The sequence below is a fragment of the Rhinolophus sinicus genome, linkage group LG05, assembly GCF_036562045.2.
Source record: "Rhinolophus sinicus isolate RSC01 linkage group LG05, ASM3656204v1, whole genome shotgun sequence".
In the NCBI taxonomy this organism is placed as follows: Eukaryota; Metazoa; Chordata; class Mammalia; order Chiroptera; family Rhinolophidae; genus Rhinolophus; species Rhinolophus sinicus.
This window is the reverse complement of record NC_133755.1, coordinates 79,514,642-79,529,721: the sequence shown is the minus strand read 5'-3', so window position 1 is coordinate 79,529,721 and position 15,080 is coordinate 79,514,642. Positions and strand designations below refer to the sequence as shown.

At 40.0% G+C, this 15,080-nt stretch overlaps 1 pseudogene; it reads left to right on the top strand.

The window, feature by feature from the left end:
- Positions 1-10,168: 10,168 nt before the first annotated feature.
- On the top strand, positions 10,169-10,593 carry LOC109436758 (small ribosomal subunit protein eS17; annotated as a pseudogene).
- The last annotated feature ends 4,487 nt before the right edge of the window (positions 10,594-15,080 follow it).

Below are 15,080 nucleotides of genomic sequence, written 5' to 3'. Positions count from 1 at the left end.
GATATGGATACATTTCTAGAAGGACAAAGCCTTCCAAGACTGAACCAGGAAGAAATACAAAATCTAAACAGACTGATTACTAGTCAATGAAATTGAAGCAGTAATCAAAAAAACTCCCAACAAATAAAACTTCAGGACAAGATGGCTTCACAGGTCAAGAATTAACATCTATCCTTCTTAAAGTGTTTCAAAAAATTAAAGAGGGTGAAATACTTCCAAAATTAGTCTATGAAGCCAGCATTACCCTAATACCAAAACTAGACAGACGTTATATACACTTAATGATCTTTTCATTGAGAACTTCAACAAAGAGATAGAAAACATAAAAATGAAGATAAAATAAAAAATAAAAAAGAACCAATCAGAAATGAAAAATACAATAACTGAAATAAAGAACACATTAAAAGGACTCAACCATAGATTAGATGAAGCAGAGGATCAAACCAATGATTTGGAAGATAAGATAGCAGAAAACACACAATCAGAACAGCAAAAAGAAAAAAGAATCCGAAAAAATGAGTCTAGTGTAAGAGGCTCTGGGACTTCGAGTGTACCAACATTCACATGATAGGAGTACTAGAAGGAGAAGAGAGAGAGCAAGGAATTGAGAAAGTATCTGAAAAAATGACAGAAAACTTCCCTAAACTGTTAAAGGAAATAGATATAGAAGCCCAGAAACACAGAGTCCCCAAGAAGATGAACCTAAACAGCCTAACACCAAGACACATCATAATTAAAAGAGAAAATCTTAAAAGCAGCAAGAGAAAAGCAGTTATTTATCTACAAGGAAGATTGTCAGCTGATTTCTCAACAGAAACTGTGCAGGCCAGAAGGGATTGGCACAAAATATTCAGTGATGAAAAGCAAGGACCTACAACCAAGATTACTATACCCAGCAAGTGAATCATTTAGAATCCAAGGAGAGATAAAGAGTTTCCCAAACAAGAAATAGCTAACGGAGTTCATCACCACCAAACAAGTATTATAAGGAATCTTGGACTTCTTTAAGAAGAAGATGAATATATACATATATACATATATATATATATATATATATATATATATATATATATATGAATAATAAAATGGCAGTAACTACATATCTATCAATAATTACTTTAAACGTAAAGGGATTATATACTCCAATCAAAAGACATACGGTGGCTGAATGGAGAAGAAAACAAAGCCCATACATATGGTACCTATAAGAGACCCACTTCCAATTGAAAGACACACACAAACTGAAAGTAAAGAGATGGAAAAAGATATTTCATGGAAGTAAAAATGAAGAAAAGATCAGAGTTAGCAATACTTATAGCAGACAAAACAGACTTTAAGACAAAGGCTATAACAAGGACAAGAAGGACACTTCATATACAATAGCCAAGATATGGAAGCAACCTAAGTGCCCATCGATAGATGATTGGATAAAGAAGTGGTACATATATACAATGGAATATTACTCAGCCATAAAAAAAAATAATGAGAGCTTGCCATTTGAGACAACATGGATGGACCTAAAGTGTATTATACTAAGTGAAATAAGTCAGACAGAGAAAGGCAAATACCATGTGATTTCACTTATATGTGGAATCTGAAAAACAAAATAAGTGAACACCAAAAGAGAAACAAACTTACAGATTCAAAAAACAAACTGATGGTTGCCATATGGGAGGGGGATTAAGGGGTTGGATAAAGAGGTGTAGGGATTAAGAAGTACAAATTGGTAGCTACAAAACAGTCACAGATGTAAAGTATAGTATAGTAATATAGTCAATAATATTGTAATAACTACGTATGGTGCCAGGTGGATACTACATTTATCAGGGAGATCACTTCATAAATTATATGAATGTCTAACCACTATGTTATACACCTGAAACTAATGTAATATTGAATGTCAACTGTAATTGAAAAATAAAAAAGTAATCCCCAGGGTAACCACAGAGAAAATAGCTATAGAATATACAGAAAAGGAAATGAAAAAGGAATTTAAATGTTACACTACAAAAAAAAAATCAACTAAACACAAAAGAAGACACTAATGCAGGAAACGAGGGACCAAAAAAGCTATAAGCTATGTAGAAAAAAATAGTAAAATGACAGAAGTAAATCCCTCTTTATCAGTAATTACTTCACATCTAAATGGATTAAATTCTCCTATCAAAAGATAGGGTTTGGCAGAATGCATTAAAAGACATGATTTGATTATATGCTGCCTGCAGGAGACTTACTTTAGATCCAAACACACAAATATACTGAAAATGAAAGGATGGGAAAAGATATTCCATGTAAATGGTAACCAAAAGAACAGAGAGCTATACTAATATCAGAAAATACTTTAAATCAAAAAAACTTTACAAGAGACAATGAAGGACATTATGTACTAATAGAAGATTCAATACAGCAGAAGATATAACAATTATAAACATTTGTATATTTAAGAACAGATCAGCAAAATATAGGAAGCAAAAACTGACAAATTGAAGGGAGAAATACTTCTACAATAATAGTTGGAGACTTCAATTCCCCATTCTCAATAATGGGTAGAACAAACAAACAAAAGGTAAGGAAATAGAAGATTTAAACAACACAATAAATCAATCAGATATAACAGACATATACAGAACACACCACCCAACAACAACAGCATACACATTCTTCTCAAGTGTACATGGGACATTTTACAGGATAGAATATATTTGTTAAGTGACAAATTATCTCTCAATAGATTTTAAAGGATAGATATCATACACATCTTCTCCAATCACTCAGGATGAAGTTAGAAATCAACAATAGAAGTAAAACTGAAAAAAAACACACATAAATTTGTGGAAAAAAGACGATATACTCTTAATCAATCAATGGATCAAAGGAGAAATGACAAGGGAAATTATACAATACTTAAAGATGAATGCAAATGAAAACAACATTCCAAAATTAATGGGATGCAGTGAAAGCAGTGTTAAGAGGGAAAATTATTACAATTAACACTTGTATTAAAAAAAAAACAAGAAAGTTCTCAAATCAACAATCTAACTGTACAACTCAAGGAACTGGAAAAAGAAGAACATACTAACCCCAAAGCTAGCAGAAGGAAAGAAATAATAAAGATCAGAGCAGAGAAAAACAAAATAGACTAGAAAAGCAATAGAGAAAATCAATAACACCAAAAGTTGGTTCTTTGAAAAGATCAACAAACTTGATAAATCTTTAACTAGATGGGCTAAGAAAAAAACAAGAGAGAGAAAAAACTCAAATTACTAGAATCAGAAATGAAAGTGGAGATTCCTGATTCTAAAGAAATAAAAAGGATTATGAGTGAGCACTATGAGTAACCATATATCAACAAATTGGACAACCTAGATGAAATGGTCAAATCTATTTTTAATAACATGTGACACTTCACCTTTGACAAATCAATCTGCATTATCTTTTCTTAATTGAGATATAATGTACATGAGGTGCACAAATCTTATGTGTACAGCTTGTTGCCTTTTTATATAGGTTGTCATCCAAGTAACTACTACCCAGGTCAAATATGAAACAGTCCCTGTCCCCAGAAGGCTCTCATGTCCTTCCCAGTCATTTCCACCTACTCCCCAATTTAATTTTAAAATGTAGTTTTGTTACAAAATTTTTTATGTGAAAGTTCCGATCTTTCACTTCTCTTAAAATATTTCTCTTCTACTTTTCAGCCTTTCCTAAATAAAATGCCTCTTTTGCACTATAAATGTACAAAATGTTTAATTGTTCTCTTAATTAGAATTTTATTTCCACTTTTAAAGTATACAGAATAGGCCATCCCGGTGGCTCAGGCGATTAGAGCTCCATGCTCCTAACTCCGAAGGCTGCCGGTTCGATTCTCACATGGGCCAGCAAGCTGCGCCCTCCGCAACTAGAATGAAGTCAATGAGCTGCTGCTCAGCTCCCAGGTGGCCAGATGGCTCAGTTGGTTGGAGTGCGTCCTCTCAACCACAAGGTTGCCAGTTCAACTCCCACAAGGGATGGTGGGCTGCGCCCCCTGCAACTAGCAACGGCAACTGGACCTGGAGCTGAGCTGCGCCCTCCACAACTAAGACTGAAAGTACAACAACTTGACTTGGAAAAGTCCTGGAAGTACACACTGTTCTCCGATAAAGTCCTGTTCCCCTTCCCCAATAAAATCTTAAAAAAAAAAAAAGTCAAATAGTTATAAAAAGAATATTTGAGCATAGACCACGGAGCAGATGATATATATTATGGATTGTGGTTAAATTTGTTAAGTGTTATCATGGTATTGTGATATTGTTTTAAACTGCTTTTGATGTTAAATACACAAACAGCAGTATTTACAGATGCACTAATGTGATGTCTGGCATTTGTTTTAAAACTGTCTGGTGGGAGGAGGAGGCCAGATGAAGCCAGGCTGGCAAACTGTTGAAAATTGTTGAAGCTGGTGATCTGTATATGAGAGTTCTGTATATGATGCTCTCTAATTTTTGTGTGTGTTTGAAAGTTTCTATAATAAAAAGTTAAAAAAAAACATTTCAACCTCCTTCAACCATTAAGTGATTAAGATTAAACAAACAAATAAAAAGACTAAACAAGACACCAAGACCCTGACACACAATAGACACTGTCAAAAATATTAAATGGGGCGGCCGGATGGCTCAGTTGGTTAGAGCACGAGCTCTTAACAACAAGTTTGCCGGCTCGATTCCCACATGGGCCAGTGAACTGCGCCCTCCACAAGTAGATTGAAAACAATGACTTGGAGCTGAGCTGCACCCTCCACAACAACATTGAACACAACAACCTGACTTGGAGCGGAGTTGTGGCCTCTTCAACTAGATTGAAAAACGACTTGACATCCTGGAAAAACATACTGTTCCCTAATATTCCCCAATTTAAAAAAATATCAAATGAATAAATGATAAAGCTCAGGGAACATAAGTATTGAATTATCTTGCCAGTTACATCAACCACCAAAATTATTAAATGAGCCTAATTTATACGTTAGTCTTTTGTGAGTTTTATTAGCATGAGTCAGTACTTTGGAGCCCAGTTATACCTGTATTCTTAAAATCTCATTTTTTAGTTCATAAAGCCAAGAATCAGATATTTTGAAACATGACCACATAAAGGTAAAGCCACCCTGTCAGAGCCACATGTTATCCTTTCCCAGATGACATGCTATTATCTTTTTATAAACTACCACAAAACCTGCCTCATAGAGTTGCTGTACTAAATGAGGTAAGGTACATAAATAAGCACCTAGCACACCAATGGGCTGGAAGCAGTAATTCAGTAAACATTAAGCCCCTGTAGCAGCCACTTCCGGTGCCTACATCTCCTCCAACCATGTCTGATTTCAGCTGTGGCTGAGGTGGATGGCGCTTTGGGCCCTCAGACTCATCTTGTGCTAAATCATCCCTACCTGGGCCTTCTCCAATGCCCCATGGGCAAGTGCAAGTAGGACAGGAGAACAAACACCCAGAGTCAACCTGCTATCAATGGAGAATGGAAATTGGTGAATAGACGCTCTGCTTCTGTCCTTTAAGTGGACAATTTCTGGAGACATTCTGTTTCTTGAGAAGGTTCTGGTGGAATCGAATGTCCACTGCACATAATAGTAACATTGCTATCTCCTAAGTCAACTTTTCCTCCTTAGATCTCACATTCACTTCTGCTTTCTGGAATCCCCTAAATTAATTGCCTATAACTATATCTCAGGCTCTGCTTGCCAGGACATTCAAATTAAGACAGTCCCTTGCCCATCCTCCTTTCCCATAATTCATTGTTCTTTCACCAGCCCCTCAAGCCAAAGCTGGACTGTAACATTAACACACAGACTTATAATCCAGTCTCTTCCCATTCCTGGAGCATGGACCTGACACGTTTGGGATCCCTAGTGTCCAGTGGGAGAGAGATGTGAAAGCCGTCAGCATAGCCCTGAGCTGTGGCAGTCATTGAGGTTGTTCACCAATGTTCCCATTTGCTGCCTTCCAGGCACATGGTAGAACTGGATTCTTGGCTCTCTTGAAGGTAAGCATAGCCACGTGGCTTGCTTTCACCAAAGAAATGTGATCACAAGCAGTGCATATTGTTGCTTCCAAGCAGAAGTGCTGAATCGCCAGTGTGACTTGAGATACTGCAACACCCTCTTTTGATGGAGCCTCCTTTAGCCTGGGTCCCTGAGTGACTATGATGATCAGAGCCCCCAGCATCACTCCCACTGACTTAACAGGTAGCACTAGTGAGAATAAAGCTGTTGGGTTAAGCTACTGAGATTACAGGGTTGTTTGTTACTGCAGCATCACTTAGCCTTTCTGACTGATACAAGCTAAGATAGGGTACATACAAAGTTCCCAGGGACACAAAGAGGGGTATTAGTTCTCTCAAGAGGTTCAGAAAAGCTTCGTAGAGGAACTGGAGATAAGCCTTAAGAGATGAGTATTCAACTATCTGACAAGGAAGAGAGAGGGCAAACCAGGCACAGAGATCCATGGAGTACACTGCTGGAACTGCAAGTAGTTCCTGAAAGTCTGAGGGTGGAAGAGGGGAGGGGAGGCCACCACAGGCAGAGGAGATCTTGGAGGAGAGCATGCTCTACTCAGGAGCCAGCGTTGGTAACTTGTAAGACAATTAGTTATGTGGCATTTTAGATAAGGAAGTGATATGATTTTATTTACATTTCAAAAATACTATTCTGGAATTATTGTGGAAGGTGAATTGGAGGGGCTGGAAGACCAGTCAAGTTAGGAGACATTTACAGTCCTGGCAAGAGATCAGGGGCTGAGAGCAAGCAGAGCAGTGGGAAAGGAGCAGCCAGGACAAATGATGAAGAGCAGACTGCAGAGGCCTCTCGGTGCTCTCCCCGGGCTCTCCCCCGGGCTCCTGGAACACCCCGGCATGCCTCTATTTCAGAGCTTACCCCGGGTACTGTGATCACCCATTTATTAAATATAGTCTTCTTGAGGATAGAAAATGTGTCTCTCCTTTTTTTTTTTTTTTTTACAAATTAACATTTTATTTTATTATTCAGTTTAAAAGCCAGTGAAATATAAGAGAGGTTTTAGCTTCCTGGGAAATGAACTTGAACAAGAGACGCAAAATGGGTCCAATAAATAGATGTGGGTCTTTATCTTCTAAAGAGGTAGGTTTCTTTGTCAAGAGTTATATTTGACAGGACAATTTTCTGTATTAAAATTATTGTTTACTATTAAATGAATTTATTTCTCATTTCTTTTTTTAAAATTTTATTGTGTTAAAATACATGACATAGAATTTACCATCTTAACCATTTTTAAGTGTACAGTTCAGTGGTATTAAATGCATTCAAAATTATCACCACCGTCCATCTCCAAAACTCTTTTCATCTTGTAAAACTGAAACTTTGTCCCCATTAAACAACTCCTCAGTCTCCCCTCCCCGCATGGGGCCCCCAGGGAGCAATCACCATTATACTTTCTGTCCCTATGATTCTGTTGCTCTAAGTATCTCATATAAGTGGAATCATGCAGTTTTTGTCCTTTTGTGTCTGGCTTATTTCCCTCAGCATAACATCCTCCAGGTCCATCCCTGTTGCAGCACATGTCAGAATGTCCTTCCTTTTTAAAGCTGAATAATATTCCATTTTGTGTGTGTGTCCACATTTTGTTTATCTATTTATCCACCAGTGAACACTTGGGTTGCTTCCATGTTTTAGTTCTTGTGAATAGTGCTGCTATGAACATGGTGTACAAATATCTCTTTAAGATCCTGCTTTCAATTCTTTTGGATATTTACCCAAAAGTGGAACTTCTGGATCATATGGTAATTCTATTTTTAATTTTTTTGAGGAACCTCTTTACTGTTTTCCATAGTGATTATACCATTTTACATTTCCATCAACAGCGCACAAAGATTTCAATTTCTCCACACCCTCAGGAAATGTGTCTTACTTTCCTTTCACCATCAGCACTAGCTCAGCGTTGGCACATTGCAGCAATGCATATATTTATTAAATGAATGGGTGAAGGATTTGGTGGCTAAGTATATATGAGGAATGAAGTGAAAAAGAGAAGTCTACATTGAATCTCAAGTTTTAACTTGGGTGCTGGGATGGATGGTGGCCCCAATGCCTATGACAAGAAGAGAAACAGGTTTGAGGAGAAAGAGAACAGATTCTGTCCAGGATACATTGTGTTTTAAGTACCTGTAAAACATTCAAGAGGAGATGGATATTCTAGACCGAAAACAGGTGGCAATTCTGGTGGGAGACAGAAATGTGGGAGTCTGTATCAGTCAGCGTTCTCCAGAGAAACAGAACCAATAGGAGATACAGTCAAACGTCACTTTATAGCTCTTTGCTCTATTAAACTTTGCAGATATTGCATTTTCATCAACATCAAGGCCAGACCCTCCACCTGCAAAAAGACTACGACTCACTGAAGGCTCCAATGATGACTAGCACTTTTTAGCAATAAAGCATTTTTTAATTAAAAATACATTGTTTTCTTAGACAGAACACTATTGCACAGTTAAAAGACTACAGTATAGTGTAACATAACTTTTATATGCACTGGGAAACCAAAACATTTGTGTGACTCACTGTATTACGATATTCGCTTTATTATGGGGGTCTGGACCCAAACCCACAATGTCTGCAAGGTGTGCCTGTATATAAAGAGGTTTATTTTAAGGAATGGGCTCATGCAATTGTAGGGGCCGGCGAGTCCAAAGTCCATAGGGCAAGCCAACAGGCTGGAAACTCAGGGAAGGGTTGATGTCATAGTCTTAAGTGTGAATTTGCAGAGCAGGCTGGCAGGCTGGAAACTGAGGCAAGATTTCTGTTACAGTCTTAAGGCAGAAATCCTCTGGGAAACCTTAGTTTTTGCTCTTAAGGCCTTCAACTGATTAGATGAGGTCCATCCACATTATCAAGAGTAATCTCCTTTACTTAGAGTCAACCGAGTATAATGTTAATCATAGGCTACAAAATACCTTCACAGAAACACCCGGACTAGTGCTTGACTAAACAACTGGGCATCATCACCTACCCAACTTGACACATAAAATTAACCATCATAGTCACAAGGTGGTACCCAACTTCTTAAGAGCAAGCACATGCTATCACCCAGTGAGAACGTGATAAAGGCCAAGAAGGTCAAGGACACCGACAGTTAAAAGGTGGACAAAGGGAAGAGAATGGGGGGTTATAAGAGACTGAGGTTGGAGAAGGAAAGGAATGGAAAGAAAAGGTGTCACAGAAACCAGGACAAAGCAGTGTGTCAAACCAGCATGATCCAGTGTGTTGCAGGCTGCAGAAAGCTCAAGTGAGGTGACGACTGAAAACCAGGAAGCCTTTAGTGACCTTTCCACAGGAGGCAGCAGTCGTACCGATGGTGGGAGTGTAAACCTGTACAACTGCTTCTGAGAATGCTTTATCATTGGTCAGGTGAGTGGACTGTGTGCAGACCCTGCCACCCGGCAGGCCCACTCTTAGGGATATACGGATGCTTCTACTCAAAGTGCAGTCCACAGGCTGACAGCAGTGGCATCGCCCAAAGCTCCTGGAAATGGGCCTTCAGGTACCATTCAGACCTGGTGGCTCAGAGTCTGCATTTGAACAAATCAGATGGAAGTTGGAGAAGCACTTAATCTTCAAACTTTTTTGCTCATCTTAAAAGAATTTTGCAAACTATGTACCCCCTTGAACATTTTTATGCTGCTATCTAAAATTTTTCCTCAAATGTTTAAGTAGTTGCAAAAGGATGCAATTTCTAGTGTGTTGTCAACATTGACCTTTTTTAAAAAATGTTATTTCACTCTTTTAACATACCTTCTGATTAATTAATAAGTACATGATCACTCTCTTCTTTAACAGTCAGAAATTTCATATTGCTCCATTTTTTCTGAACTCATGTTTCTTTTTCTACCCCCAAAACATTATACTAATATAATACATTTTATGCTTGAAAATCTTCTATTAAAAAAAGAAAAAAAAAAGAAAATCTTCTATTTTCTGCAACAAAAATATGTTTATAAATTAAAATTGAATTTTTAAAATTTCTATGGATGGCCTTAAGGCTTTATGTTTAACTTTTTCTTCTGAATTAAGTAATTATTATGATTATCATTAATAATTTATCAAAACAACATTAATATATTACAAATTTTGTTAAATAATGATTAGGCATGAAAAAGTAAAATTGGCTCTTTCACTAGGGACCAGCCAAGATGGGCCGCGTTTGCACCAAGCCAGTGAGGCAGGCGGCCCGGGTCAGCGTCGGAAAGTACCACACGTGCTGGGTGACGACGACTTCTACACCAACACGTGCATGTTCGAGGAGATCACATTATTCCCAGCAAGGAGCTCCGTAACAAGATAGCGGGATGTGTCACATCTCTGAGGCCAGTAAGAGGTATCTCCATCAAGCTGCAGGAAGAGGAGAGAGAAAGGAGAGAGAATGACGTTCCTGAGGTCTCAGCCCTGGGTCAGGAGATCACTGAAGTTGGTCTGGACACTAAGGAATGCTGAGCTCTTGGACTGTGGCAGTCTGTCCAACCCTGCAAATCACTCAGCCTACAGTTGGGATGAATTTCAAAACACCACGTGGAGCTGTTTGAATCTTCCTTCTGTGCTATAATATTTTCAATAAACCATAGACAACCCCTCCTAAAGAAAAGTAAAATTGTATTGAAAGTGCAATTCTAAATTAGATGGTTGGGACACTTTCATGTATGAGCATTACTTATTGCTAGAATCAGATAGGATTCAACATGAATTCTATTTCTATTTTTTATTTTCATAGATGAAAGAACTGAAAGTTTTGTTTCCATAAATATGTAGATGGGAATGGAAAGAATTTTGTCATAGTAATGTCACTAATTTCTTTGAAATCACATGAAGTTATATACCAAAACACAGTGATCTATCATCAAAAATTAATCAGCTGGTCTCTTCAACAAATGGTGCTGAGAAAACTGGATATCCACATGCAACAGAATGAAGTTGGACCTCTACCTCACACTATATACAAAAGTTAACTCAAAATGGATCAACAACCTAAGTATAAGAGCGTAAGCCATAAAACTCTTGGAAGAAAACATAAGAGTAAAACTTCATGACTTTGGATTTGGGAATATGTTCTTAAATATGCCACCAAAACCATGAGCAACAAAAGGGGGAAAAAAGATAAACTGGACCTCATCAAAATTAAAAACTTTTGTACATCAAAGTGCATTTTATCAAGAAAGTGAAAAGACAACCTACAGATTGGGAGAAAATATTTGTAAATCACGTATCTTATAAGGATCTGGTATCCAGAGTATGTAAAGAACTCTTAAAATGGGTAAAGGACTTGAATAGATATTTCTTCAGAGAAGATATACAAATAGCGCCAACAACCACATGAAAAGATATTCAACATCAGTAGTCATTATGAAAATGCAAATCAAACCACAATAAGTTACTACTTCACACCCACTAAGACGTCTATTAAAAAAGAAAATAACAAGTGTTGGCTAGGATGTGGAGAAATTAGGACCTTTGTACAATGTGCTGATGGGAATGTTAAATGGTTCAGCCATTGTGGAAAACAGTTTGGTGGTTCTTCAAAAATTAAATCTAGAAATAACATATGACCCAGAAATTCAATTCCTAGGTATATACCCAAAAGAACTGAAAACAAGAACTCAAAACAAATACATGTACACACATGTTCACAGCAGCATTATTCACAACAGCCAAAAGGTGGAAAGAGCCCAAACGTCCACGAACAGATGAATGAATAAACAAATTGTGGTAGATCAGTGCAATGGAAGATTATTCAGCCATGAAAAGGAATGGAGTACTGGTACCTGCCACAATATGGATGAACCTCGCAGACATTATGCTGGATGAAAGCAGCCAGACACAAAAGGCCACATACTGGTATTATATGATGCCATTTATACAAAATATCCAGAATAGGCAAATCCATAGAGACAGAACACATATTGGTAGTCGCCAGGGGCTGAAGGGAAGAGAATAAGGAGCAACTGCTTAACGGGCAAAGGGTTTTCCTTTGGGATGATGAAAATGCTTTGGAACTAGATAGCGGTTTTGGTTGCACAGCACTGTGAATATACTAAATGCCAATGAATTATTCACTTCAAAATGGTTAATTTTTTTTAATTTTTAATTTTTTTAAATTGAGGAATATTGGGGAACAGTGTGTTTTCTCCAGGGCCCATTAGCTCCAAGTTGTTGTCCTTCAATCTAGTTGTGGAGGGCGCAGCTCAGCTCCAAGTCCAGTTGCCATTTTTCAATCTTTAGTTGCAGGGGGCGCAGCCCACCATCCCATGCAGAAATTGAACTGGCAACCTTGCTGTTGAGAGCTCACACTATAACCAACTGAGCCATCCGGCTGTCCCTCAAAATGGTTGATTTTATGTTATGTGAGTTTCACCTCAATAACAAAAAGGGTAGATCAATCAATCAATCAATCAATCAACTGACACTCAATGAGTTCTCCTTCATTTACGTTGAAAGGAAATAGAGAAAGCACCTGACTTGCAGAAAGATATCACTAGGTCACTCATTTTCTCAGAACCAACACAGATTTTGAAACAGTCCCTTTGGTGCCATGGTGTATTGACCCTTGAACTCCCCCTTGGGCCTCTTTCTGTGGTAAGGAAGGGTCAGGCAAAGGGAGGGGAAAGGGGTTCCTGCTCCTCCTTCATGGGGCCCTTTCAGGCCCATCAGCACCCCCAACATCAGGAAGTGTCAGATCTGAGACGAGTTCCCTTACACCCTTGCCAGTCCCCCTATACCGCAGACAGTCTGCTCACACTACAGGGGTACACATGGCCCAGCCTGAAGATTGCTGCCCTGGAGAAGCTTACACGTTGTACCCAGAGAAGGGGAAAGGAGAGCTCACAGCAGCATTGTGGTGATAACCACCCATTAAACAGAACAAATATCCTTTGACAGGACGAGTGATTCATAGATTGTGATGTAAGCATGCCACAGGAAGAAAGTGAGTGAATGCCAGCTACACAAGTCAAAAAAATCATGATACTGAGTAACAAAGCCAGCCCCGGAGTATGATTCCATCTGTGTGAAGATCGAACAGGCAAACTAAACAGTATGCTGTTTAGGAACACCTAACATGCAGAAGTAGTGAAGCTGTGAGAAAAGCAAAGGGAATATACCTAAGAATTCAGGGTAGAGATCACCCTGCATGGAGGGAGAGGGGCGCAGTCAGTGTGGAGCAACAGGAAAGCTGAGGTCCTAGGAATTTCTTCCTTAAGCTGCGATCAGGGGCCCAGGTGTTCTGTTTCATTCATCTTTAACTAGACATGTTCACTTTATATATTCTTCTATCTGTAGAATACAGTCACAATAAATATTTTTAGGAGAGGGTGAGTGTGAAGAGTGAGTGAAGAGGGTTGCTGGCTGGGCCAAGAAGTGGGAGGTAAGATGTGACGAAAGCCAGAAAGAGACCAGGTTTTAAAAGGATTTCTTTTTTTAACACAGCAAAGAGTTGTCTGGGTTTATAGTATTGGGGATAAGTGTGATAAGCCCAGGATGGCGAGAAATGGAGCAAGGTTAAGAGTGGGGTGTAGGAAAGAAGGATTGGCTTTCAACAGACTCTGAAATTAAGGAAAGGGAAATAAGAAAGAGATATTTGGGGGTGTAAAGGAGGGCACTCAAGGACCCTCTTAAGATTCAGGGCAGTCTGCTGAGAGAGGGGGATCGGGAGTGGGGTAGGGGGAACTCAGGAGAGTGGACAAGGTTAGAAGGAAGCTGTGGTGAAAAGAGGGGCTCTTTCAGGTGCACAAAGCAGCACCCAGAGCCAGCTGAGGTGATGGCATTTTGATTGGACAGGGAAGGAAGGGATGGAGGGAGGGAAGAAGGCCTGATAGAAAAGGAAATTGGGGTGTGGGTTAGGTCATTTGCACGGGCCCTGGCAGGCCTGGGGAGGGTAGCCTGAGCCAGGTACCCAGGAACCCAGGCCTGGAAGTCTGTTGCTTCTGGCAACAAGGAGAGGTAGGAAGTAGCAGAGCAGGATTCGCTGGCTGGGAGGGAGGGGTATTTGGCATGAAGTAGAAGAGTCCTGTTCCCGGGATTGACAATGGAGCTAGGAGAATCTACCATCATTTCCCCAGACCTAGCGCTCAGCAGGGTCTGGGAGGGGGTGGAGGAGTTAGAGGGGGGAAGCGGGGTTTGCAGGGACAACTAAATTCCCTCTAAGGTAGGAGGGGGAGCGAAGAGTATGTCAGGAGGCTGACGCAGTGAGGGGATTTCAAAGAACTGGGGAGAATGAGTTACAAGGAAGAAGGAAGCGCCAGCCTCGAGGAATGGTCAGGGAGCTGGGTACAATGCTAGAGATGGATAGGAATTTAGAGAAGGTGGTTTTGCAAATGGATGGGAGTGGTTTAGGCCCTTCATTTCATATGGTTTCTTTTCTCAAGCTGTGAGCCCCTGTCTCCATTGCCTGCACAGCCCGAACGGGTCGCAGTTTTCATCAGGGTTCCTCCAGTGTGGGCAGAGCTGAATGTGGCTCAAAGGAGAAAGGGGAGAAGTTGAAGGTTTTGTGTAATAAAGGAAAGTTTTGTCAGTGTGTGTATTAAAAAGTCCATACTGGGCCATCCCGGTGGCTCAGGCGGTTAGAGCTCCATGCTCCTAACTCTGAAGGCTGCCGGTTCGATTCCCACATGGCCCAGTGGGCTCTTAACCACAAGGTTGCCAGTTCAATTCCTCGACTCCTGCAAGGGATGGTGGGCTCTGCCCCCTGCAACTAAGATTGAACACGGCACCTTGAGCTGAGCCGCCTCCCGCATGGCTCAGTTGTTGGTTGGAGCACAGGCTCTCAACCACAAGGTTGCCAGTTCAGTTCCTCGACTCCCGCAAGGGATGGTGGGCAGCGCCCCCTGCAACTAAAATTGAACACAGCACCTTGAGCTGAGCTGCCGCTGAGCTCCCAGATGGCTCAGTTGGTTGGAGTGCATCCTCTCAACCACAAGGTTGACGGTTCGACTCCCGCAAGGGATGGTGGGCTGTGCCTCCTGCAACTAGCAACGGCAACTGGACCTGGAGCTGAGCTGCGCCCTCCACAACTAAGACTGAA